The sequence below is a fragment of the Rhamphochromis longiceps genome, linkage group LG15 (assembly GCF_057381845.1).
Source record: "Rhamphochromis longiceps isolate RC_006_pf linkage group LG15, R_longiceps_female_GT1.1, whole genome shotgun sequence".
Classification (NCBI taxonomy): Eukaryota; Metazoa; Chordata; class Actinopteri; order Cichliformes; family Cichlidae; genus Rhamphochromis; species Rhamphochromis longiceps.
In genome coordinates this window covers 24,345,749-24,356,812 of record NC_140571.1, presented here as the reverse complement: position 1 = coordinate 24,356,812, position 11,064 = coordinate 24,345,749, and the positions used below count along the sequence as shown (strand labels likewise).

The window sequence follows — 11,064 nt, the reverse complement described above, 5'->3', positions numbered from 1 at the left end:
ACTCAAAACATGTAAATTAGCCTCAAGTTCAGTTTTTTGTTTCATTATAGCTGCTTCTCTTTCTGAATACGCCAGCTGTGCATGTGCAGCCTCTGCTTTTGCTCGTGCTTTAAGTGCTGCAGAACTTGTGGATGAACGCTTGGATGTACGCGAGCATCTAGACTCCCCCTGTGTGTCTGCGTTGCTTGCATTATCCTTGTTCTCCATATCCACTGCGTTGTGCACTTGTTCTGTTTCTCTTTGGTCTAGTGTTTCTTCCTCTTCTGGAAGATCCAGTTGATTTTGCTTTCCTGACCGTAGACTCATAACTGATGTGCTGAAAATAGCTCCTCCTGCCCGCTGCGCTAATGTCTTTTTACTGTGTGTCTGCGCCCTGAGTCTCTTAGTTTCACCAGCTAGACAGTGAGATAACGATGCTCCAATAACCAGACTTATTTTCCTTTTTGCGCTGATTTATTGAAGAATGGCCTCTGACCATTGCCTTCTCTTTGACCATCGTAAAACTGAAAGTACAAAATACTGTATTAGCTAACTAACATTGTAAACTAGCTTGTTACACTCTTACTGCAAGCTAACAAGATAAAACTTTCAAATGTACAAGTTATCGTACCATTTTTACACAAAACTGAAGATAATAATTATTTTATCGACACTCATACTTACAGACATATCTTGTCCAAGGCAACAACATGTTAAGGTCCGTATCAGCTTAGAACGATAACATTACGGTATCACTTTCCGCCATCTTTTATTTCTTCTTCACGTTCTCATTTTTTCCCCTTTCCAAAGTAACCAAACCCATATTACAAAGCAGCCACTAGAGGGAGCTCTAGGGCAGTTTACAACTATGATATCCAATTTAAGTTATAAAAGGCAGAACAGATATTATTGATGCAATGAACTGCAAAAAATACTGTGCTGCTCTTTTTCTTGACTGGAAGCTTGAAGCTTTTTGACACAATAACCATGCCATTTTAGTAAACAGACTAAACAATATTGGTTTATCTTTAATTTCTTTGTCAAATTACTTTCTTCTTCCTCTTTTCTCCCAGTACCCAAAGGAGTTCCTCAGGGCTCCATATTAGGACCGTTGGTCTTTATCTCTATATGAATAACCTTTCTGATAATTTATCAAATGCAGCATTCCATCTTTTTGCAGATGACACAACTATTTATTCTTCATCTCCTACAGTAGCACAAACCCTTGAATTTCTGCAGTCTGCCTTCAGTCCCATTTAACTTAACTTACGGTGTTAAATGTAGACAAATCCGAGTTCATGTTGTTCTCAAATGGCAGAGTTGTTTCCTAAAAATAAAACAATTCAAGGTGCTGAAATTGTTCACATCTTAAAAGTATCTAGGTATTATTATAGATCAGAATTTGCCAATTATAGAAGTGTACACTAAAAGAGAAAGTATGCTGTATAGTGCAGACTAGGACCTGAGGCACCACACCAGCTCCAGCTGCAGCATCAAGAGCCTTTGAGTCTGTCTCTCTCTCTCTTCAACCCACCTGCCAGTCATTAAGCAATTAATTCACTACCACAGAAGTCACAGTCTAGTGTGCTAGCTGTGGTTTATATACATGTTTCTTGCTCTTTGACAATGTCTAAAAAAATAGTTTTTCTATAAATTTTGAAACATTCTGAGAAAAAAAATTGTCTCTTTCAGTTCAAATAACACATTTTGGATATTTTCTTTCAAGGCCATGGGGACAATAGATGCTGTTTTTATTGAGTCAACAAACTCTGTCTTCTTAGTAATGGTTCTGATTGTGCTGATACTGATCCTCTTCATCTCTTCCTCAAGCTTCAGTTCCAAAAGAAATGTAAAGGAGCCTCCAGGACCGAGAGCATTTCCCCTACTGGGGAATCTTCTGCAGCTGGACCTGAAAAGACTTGATATCTCATTAATGGAGGTCAGTTTTTTTTGTGGCAACTTTTCAGGGATTTTTTTCCCCCCCTCTGGCAGCTTTTTCACCTTTGATCTTCCGATGTCTGTGAAAATATCAACATACTCCACTGTTCTTAGTTATTTAAGAAATATGGATCAGTCTTCACCATCTATCTGGGACCTAAAAAAAGTGGTGGTACTGGCAGGATACAGGACAGTGAAGGAGGCACTTGTTGATTGCATGTTTGCATGTGAAGACAAGATTATGGAGGAATGTCAATACCTATTGATATTTTCAAGAAATCTAAAGGTACAGTTGAGTTTGTTTAAACTGGGATGAACTAGTATTATCTGAAATTTTACTTAAATATCTTTTTTTTTTCCTTTTTTGGGGGGGAGGGCACAGGAGAAGCTTTTGATACAACCCAACCAATTAACTGTGCAGTCTCTAACATAATCTGCTCCATTGTCTATGGACACAGATTTGAATATGATGATTCAATCATTTGCTAATGTTAATGTCTATGTGCAACGTGTTGAAATTTTTTCTGTTAATCAATAGAGAGAGATTATTTTCATAGTGGAGTCTTTGTTTTGTTTTTTTTTGTAAAGAATAACTTTTGTTCTTGAACCTGCATCACAGAGCTTTGAAGTAAATGTAAAATAAGTGTTGGACAACTTTTTTTTATACTACTGAAGCTCCTTAAACTTTATTTTAGTGACTTTGCTGTTAAATGTCTATGGGCAGAAGGCTGGGATTATCAAAAGTCACTTCCATGATGATAACCTTTTAATTACAGTAATGAATCTGTTTGCTGCCGGCAAACACTGAGATGAGATGGGCACTTCTGCTTATAGCCAAATATCCAAAGATATAGGGCGAGGTGCCTGAGTAATCCTCGATTTGAAAATGCCAATGGACAGGAAGGAGTGACCATAACAAAATCAAAGGAAAGAAGTGATGTAAATTGCATTTCTTGACTATACAGTGGGGCAAAAAAGTATTTAGTCAGCCACCGATTGTGCAAGTTCCCCCACTTAAAATGATGACAGAGGTCAGTAATTTGCACCAGAGGTACACTTCAACTGTGAGAGACAGAATGTGAAAAAAAAAAAAAATCCATGAATCCACATGGTAGGATTTGTAAAGAATTTATTCGTAAATCAGGGTGGAAAATAAGTATTTGGTCAATAACAAAAATACAACTCAATACTTTGTAACATAACCTTTGTTGGCAATAACAGAGGTCAAACGTTTACTATAGGTCTTTACCAGGTTTGCACACACAGTAGCTGGTATTTTGGCCCATTCCTCCATGCAGATCTTCTCGAGAGCAGTGATGTTTTGGGGCTGTCGCCGAGCAACACGGACTTTCAACTCCCGCCACAGATTTTCTATGGGGTTGAGGTCTGGAGACTGGCTAGGCCACTCCAGGACTTTCAAATGCTTCTTACGGAGCCACTCCTTTGTTGCCCGGGCGGTGTGTTTTGGATCATTGTCATGTTGGAAGACCCAGCCTCGTTTCATCTTCAAAGTTCTCACTGATGGAAGGAGGTTTTGGCTCAAAATCTCACGATACATGGCCCCATTCATTCTGTCCTTAACACGGATCAGTCGTCCTGTCCCCTTGGCAGAAAAACAGCCCCATAGCATGATGTTTCCACCCCCATGCTTCACAGTAGGTATGGTGTTCTTGGGATGCAACTCAGTATTCTTCTTCCTCCAAACACGACGAGTTGAGTTTATACCAAAAAGTTCTACTTTGGTTTCATCTGACCACATGACATTCTCCCAATCCTCTGCTGTATCATCCATGTGCTCTCTGGCAAACTTCAGACGGGCCTGGACATGCACTGGCTTCAGCAGCGGAACACGTCTGGCACTGCGGGATTTGATTCCCTGCCGTTGTAGTGTGTTACTGATGGTGACCTTTGTTACTTTGGTCCCAGCTCTCTGCAGGTCATTCCCCAGGTCCCCCCGTGTGGTTCTGGGATCTTTGCTCACCGTTCTCATGATCATTTTGACCCCACGGGATGAGATCTTGCGTGGAGCCCCAGATCGAGGGAGATTATCAGTGGTCTTGTATGTCTTCCATTTTCTGATGATTGCTCCCACCGTTGATTTTTTTCACACCAAGCTGCTTGCCTATTGTAGATTCACTCTTCCCAGTCTGGTGCAGGTCTACAATACTTTTCCTGGTGTCCTTCGAAAGCTCTTTGGTCTTGGCCATGGCGGAGTTTGGAGTCTGACTGTTTGAGGCTGTGGACAGGTGTCTTTTATACAGATGATGGGTTCAAACAGGTGCCATTCATACAGGTAACGAGTGGGGGACAGAAAAGCTTCTTACAGAAGACGTTACAGGTCTGTGAGAGCCAGAGATTTTCCTTGTTTGAGGTGACCAAATACTTATTTTCCACCCTGATTTACGAATAAATTCTTTACAAATCCTACCTTGTGAATTCATGGATTTTTTTTTCACATTCTGTCTCTCACAGTTGAAGTGTACCTCTGGTGCAAATTACTGACCTCTGTCATCATTTTAAGTGGGGGAACTTGCACAATCGGTGGCTGACTAAATACTTTTTTGCCCCACTGTAGCTTAGGGTTTTCAGAGATAAAATGTGTCCACTTTGTCTTTCATGTACCAGAAGAGGTCCAGGAGGAGCTGAGGAGGGTCATAAAAGACCAACAGGTGCAGGTTGCTGACAGGAAAAGTCTGCCCTTCACTGACACAGTCATCCATGAGATACAGAGACTGAGCAGCATCATCCCCACTACACTTCCCCACAAAACCACCCGAGACATCACTTTTCAGTCTAACCTTCTCGATAAAGTGAGAAGGTTAGACTGAATAACCCACCTCCTATATTCTCATTGGTTTAACTGAATGCATAAAACTGAATCTTGAAGGCAGGTTGTTAAGCAACTGCAGAAAGAGGGGAATGATTGGCCTTAGAAAACACGTATGTGCTGTTTCTTTTCATTCCGGTCCTTTTTGTGCCTCATGTGCTAATGGGGTTTTGCCAGTAGGGGGCGCTGTATTTGAGAGGGCTCATGAATGCCTCTATAAAAGAAGACTGATTTGTGAATGGGAGAATAAAAATGTTTGGAGCAGACGCTCGCGAAACACAAGTGGATGCTGTGTAATTATTCAAAGCTATACGAAGACAACACATGGTACCAGGAGTAAAAGTGGGAGAGCGGAAGCGATAGTAGCTCAAAGTTCTGTTTGAGATGGAAAGTTTGAAGCCTCCGGAAGGACTGAAACTGGTGGGGAATGTGGACAGCAACTGGCGGTGTTTTAAGCAGCAGTTTGAGCTGTACATGGCTGCCATGGGACTGGACTCTAAACCCGATGCCAGGAAAATTGCATTGCTGCTCACGGTAGCTGGTCCTCAAGCCATTGAAGTCTTCAACACGTTTGAGTTTGAGGAAGTTGGTGACAGGAATAAGTATGACAGAATGGTTGAAAAGTTTAATGCACACTGTTCACCACAGAAGAACACAGTATATGAAAGGTATGTTTTCCAATCTCGGATGCAGCAACCAGAAGAAACTTTTGATTGCTTTGTGACTGATTTGAAGCTAAAGGCACAGTCATGTGATTTTGGAGAGCTGAAAGATTCTATGGTTCGTGATCAAATTGTGTATGGGATCCATGATAAATGGACTAGAGAACGGCTGCTCAGAGATTCCAAGTTAACTCTGGATGAAGCAGAAAGACTGTGTCATGCGAGTGAGTTAGCCCTGCAGCATGCAAAGACATTTAATGAGACGAGCGTCGCTGCAGTACCTGATAGTGCAAGAATAGCTGTGGTTAAAAAGAAAATGAGGAAGAATATGTCGCAGAAGCCCAGCAATGATGATACAGTGTACTCCTGTAAGCGATGTGGTAGCAGACATGAACCTAGACAGTGTCCAGCTTATGGCAAAAGATGTTTGAAATGCGATGGGAAAAATCATTTTGCCAAACAATGTCTGTCGGAAGCCAAACCCAAATCAGTGCATGTAGTTGAAGAGACTGACTTAAGCGAGACTTTCTTTGTGGGCATAGTGTCACTTGAGGATGTAAAAAGTGAGCATAACGAAGCAGAGGACAGTGAGCGATGCTCAGATTATGAAGACACATGGATTGTTTCACTCCCAATACAAGGAGCTTTGGTGGCACTAAGGATTGATACAGGTGCGCAGGCGAACCTAATCAGCATGACAGAGATCCATGCCATGAAACCAAAGCCCAAAATAATAAAGAAAAGAGTACCTCTAAAAGACTACAATGGAAAGTATATTGAGAGCAGTGGTCAATGCAGGCTTAAAGTGACAATAAAACATAAAGATTATGATGTATTGTTTAATGTTGTTCCAGAAGGTCGTGAATCACTGCTGGGTGGCGTGACATCCAAAAGATTGAACCTAGTAGAAAGAGTGTATCACATCAGCTGTCCAGAAACAGAAAGTGGACAGCGCGGAGCAGTTGACTCCATTGTACAGCATTATGAGGATATCTTCAAAGGTTTGGGATGTCTACCATGCAATTACAGTATCCAGCTGAAAGAGGATGCAAAGCCAGTGATCCATGCACCACGTAGAGTCCCAGCTCCACTGAAGGACCGTTTAAAGAAAGAACTTAACAGGATGTTACAGTTGCAGGTCATTACAAAAGTGGAAGAACCGACTGCGTGGGTAAACTCAATGGTGTGTGTGGATAAAAGGAATAAAAACAATGATTTGAGAATATGCATGGACCCTGGCGATTTAAATCAAGCCATAAAACGTGAGCACTACCAGATACCAAAGCGTGAAGAGGTTGCAAGTGAAATGGCAGGTGCCAAATACTTTTCAAAGCTAGATGCAGCACAGGGTTTTTGGCAAATAAAGCTGGATGAGAAAAGTTCAAAATACTGTACTTTCAATACACCTTTTGGCAGGTATAGATTCCTCAGAATGCCATTTGGCATAATCTCAGCATCTGAGATTTTTCATCGTGCCATGGACAACATGTTAGAGGGTTTACAAGGTGTTCGCTGTTATGTTGATGATGTGGTTATATGGGGCTCCACCCTACAAGAACATAATGAAAGACTGGTGAAGGTGCTGCAGCGGATGAGGGAGAATGGATTGAAGCTAAATCGTGACAAGTGTCATTTTGGTGTGAAGGAAATAACATTTCTGGGAGACAAATTCTCTGCTGGAGGTATTGAGCCAGATGAAAGAAAAGTAAAAGCCATCGCAACAATGCCACGCCCGACAGATAAGAGAGGTGTGCTCAGAGTGATGGGAATGATAAACTTTGTAGGAAAATTCATACCTAACTTGTCAGTGAGAACATCAGCACTAAGGGAGTTACTTCGTGATTCCATAGAATTTAAATGGTCAGCGAGGCATGAACAAGAATGGAATGATTTGAAAACCACACTGACAACGCGCCCGGTGCTTGCCTATTATGATCCAACTAAGAGTCTGAAAATCTCGACAGATGCCTCAAAGGATGGGCTTGGAGCTGTTTTACTTCAGGCTGAAGAAGGGAGTTGGAAACCAGTTGCTTATGCTTCTAGATCCATGACTAAGTCTGAAACCAGATATGCTCAGATTGAGAAAGAATGTCTCGGACTGGCATATGGACTTGATATTTTTCACTGTTATGTTTATGGTCTTCCTACCTTTACAGTTGAGACAGATCATCGTCCTTTGGTGTCAATCATTAAGAAAAATCTGAATCAGATGTCGCCGAGGATTCAACGTCTCATGATGAAACTGCAAAGGTACAGCTTTGACTTGATATACACACCAGGAAAGCATTTAGCTTTAGCGGATGCACTGTCGCGAGCATCAGAGGTGTGTCACGCAAGCTCCACTGAGAAAGAAGTAGACGATCATGTTAATATGATAGTGGAGTCTCTGCCAGTGTCTGACGCAAAGATAAAACAAATATGCGAGGAGACAGCTGCAGACAGGGAGCTGCAAACGGTGATGGAAAATATCCAAGTAGACTGGCCCAAAGGGTCTTGTTCAAAGTATTATCATGTTAGATCGGAGCTCAATGTGGTAAATGGACTGCTGTTGAGAGGCAATAGGATTGTGATACCACATAGTCTGAGACAGCTGATACTTCAAAGAATACATGAGGGACATCTGGGAATAGAAAAGTGTAAAAGAGGGCTAGAGACACTGTGTACTGGCCTGGCATTAATAAAGACATTGAGACCATGGTCGGAAAGTGTGAAACATGTAACAAGTTTCAGAGCAGACAGGCAAGAGAACCCATGATGATTCCTGAACTTCCTACAGCGCCTTGGAGGAAAGTCGGAACAGATTTATTTCATTTTAATGGGAAAGACTATCTGTTGGTGATAGATTATTACTCTAACTTTCCTGAGATTGCTCTGCTTACAAGTACAACTGCTAATAATGTGATCACACATGTGAAGTCTATCTTTTCCAGGCATGGAATACCTGAAACTGTCATTAGTGACAATGGTCCTTGCTATAATTGCAAAGAATGGCAGAATTTCGCAAGAGAATACGGCTTTAAACATGTCACATCAAGTCCTCAACATCCACAGGCAAATGGCAAGGCTGAAAAAGGAGTGCATATCATCAAGCAGCTTCTGAAGAAGGCTACAGACAGTCGATCAGATCCTTATTTAGCTATGCTGAGCTACAGGACTGCTCCTCTTGACTGTGGTTTATCCCCTGCAGAATTGCTGATGAATCGTAAGCTACACACAACTTTGCCCTGCTATGCAGAAAGCAAGCAGAGTGAAGAAATTATAAAAAAGCAGGAGCATCTGAAATGGAAGCAAAAACTGCAATACGACAAGGGAACAAGAGCACTTGGATTGCTTGCAAAGGATGATGTAGTGAGAATCCAAGATCAGAATGCATGGAGCAGGAAAGCCATTGTTCTTCAGGAAGCAGGTCCGAGATCATATGACGTAAGAACTGAAGAAGGTCATGTGTTCAGAAGGAACCGTCGTAACTTGCTGAAGACTAAAGAGACATTTCAGGAGGAACAATATGGTGAGGAAGATGAAAATGTTGATGTGTCACATGCAGAGATAGTGTCTGGTTTAAAACCACTGGATGGACATGAGCATGTGGAGAAAAGTGCAGTTGTTTCAGAACCTGTATTGAGGAGGTCAGAGCGTAAGGTCAAAAGACCAGTTAGGCTTAATCTGTAAAGCTACGACTGGATTTGTTTTTATCTTATATTCTGATGGTGTTGGAAAAAAAATATATACTGATGTAAAACAATTCAGAGAAAAGGGGATGTGGTGATGTGTGGGTGTTCATGTGCTAATGGGGTTTTGCCAGTAGGGGGCGCTGTATTTGAGAGGGCTCATGAATGCCTCTATAAAAGAAGACTGATTTGTGAATGGGAGAATAAAAATGTTTGGAGCAGACGCTCGCGAAACACAAGTGGATGCTGTGTAATTATTCAAAGCTATACGAAGACAACACACTGCCTTCTCGTTATTATTCCCCATATAGAGGATTTTCCATTTCTGTATTGTAATTTGTGTTTCCTTTCTTGACACCTGTCCTGCATGATCCAGAGGAGTGGGAGAGACCACGCAGCTTTTATCCTGCTCACTTCCTGGACAAAGAGAAAAAGTTTGTTAAGTGAGATGCCTTCATTCCATTTTCTGCAGTTTTGTGAGCTCAGCCATCATTGCTTAGGTTACATCTACTGACAGGACAGCTGAAGTTATTCTTCAATTGTCTCTTACAGGTCGCAGGGTTTGCCTCGGAGAGAGTCTGGCCAGGATGGAGCTCTTCCTCTTCTTCAGCACCCTCCTGCACCATTTTCGTTTCGCTCCTGCACCTGGAGTTTCAGAGGATGAATTGGCTCTCACGCTAAGTGTGGGCGCTACTCTCGGACCTTCACCTCACAAACTGTATGCTGTTTCCTGTATGTGATGGAGAGAAATTCTTGACAAAAGTTGTCCTAGCCTGTACAAAGAACTGAATCATCTGGGTGTAATCTTTTTTTTTCTTCTGTTTTTTTTCTTTCTACTAAACAATAAGAGTAATTTGCCATAGAAATGTACGCCAGAATCATCAGTACTGATGTTTTCTTGGATGTGTGTGTAAAAGAATTTGTTTTTTCTTTTATTAGTTAGACAAAAGATGGATCATATATGGATACAAAAAACTGTTTTTTATTTTCTTTTTTTGTTTTGTTCTGTCTTGTTATTTCTCCCCATGGATGATTTATCTCTCCTTAGAACAGCAGCATATGTCCATATTTTCACAGACATCGGAAGACCAAATGTTGCTGTTCTTAGGTATTTAAGAAATATGGATCCATTATCACAGTCTATCTGGGACCTAAAATAGTGGTGGTTTTGCAGAATTCAAGACTGTGAAGGACACACTTGTTGGTTATGAAATAGTCTTTGGAAATAAAACAATTGCATTTTGAAAAAGAATTTAGACAAGGGCGTGGTAAGAAAACTATCAAAATAAGGATCCATCGTCCCAACTGTGTTATTTAAAATACTTTCTGAGCGTTTCTCCTCAGGGGTTTGACTGTGACCGTGGCTATATGTAATCATTTCTCATGGCTTTTTTTGGTCTAAAAGTGATTCATGAATGGAAATGAGACTCTTTGCATTTACTAATGTGAGAGACTTCCGGATGGAGAGCTTGTGACAGAAGAATGTCAATAACAGAAGTATGTCAATACCTCATGTTTACGTCTAAAGGTACAGTTTAGTTTATTTAAACTGGGATGAACTAGTACTGCATTACCTGAAATGCTACCTAAATTTTTCACAATTTGAATTCTCTTTTTGGTCATAGAAGTGGCAGTTTATACAAAGTTGTCCTACCCTGTTGCCTGGATTTAAAATTTAGCCTAATTTTATTCAAATTAGTGTCTCCCCAGCCTGTCATGTAGTTCTTGTCTGCATGTTTCATGTTATCGAGCTTTTGTTAGCATGTCTACATCTCTCCATGTTTCCTGTTTTATTTTGAAAGTCTTGTTTCCATGGTCAGTGTGTTTAGTTTTGGCGTGTTTTTTTTTCTTCTTCTTTTTTTCACGTCATAGTTCCGCATGCAGCTTTTCAGATTTATGTTCTCTTGTCACAGTTTATCTGAATTTATTCCCGGTTTAGATTTCAGTTTAGTTTTTACCCCAGCGCACTTTGCCTTGTTTTGTGTTCATG

General features: G+C 41.0%; 1 pseudogene; it reads left to right on the top strand.

The window, feature by feature from the left end:
• The first annotated feature begins 1,708 nt into the window (after nucleotides 1-1,708).
• LOC146652722 (cytochrome P450 2K1-like) lies at nucleotides 1,709-9,814 on the top strand (annotated as a pseudogene).
• Nucleotides 9,815-11,064: the final 1,250 nt, after the last annotated feature.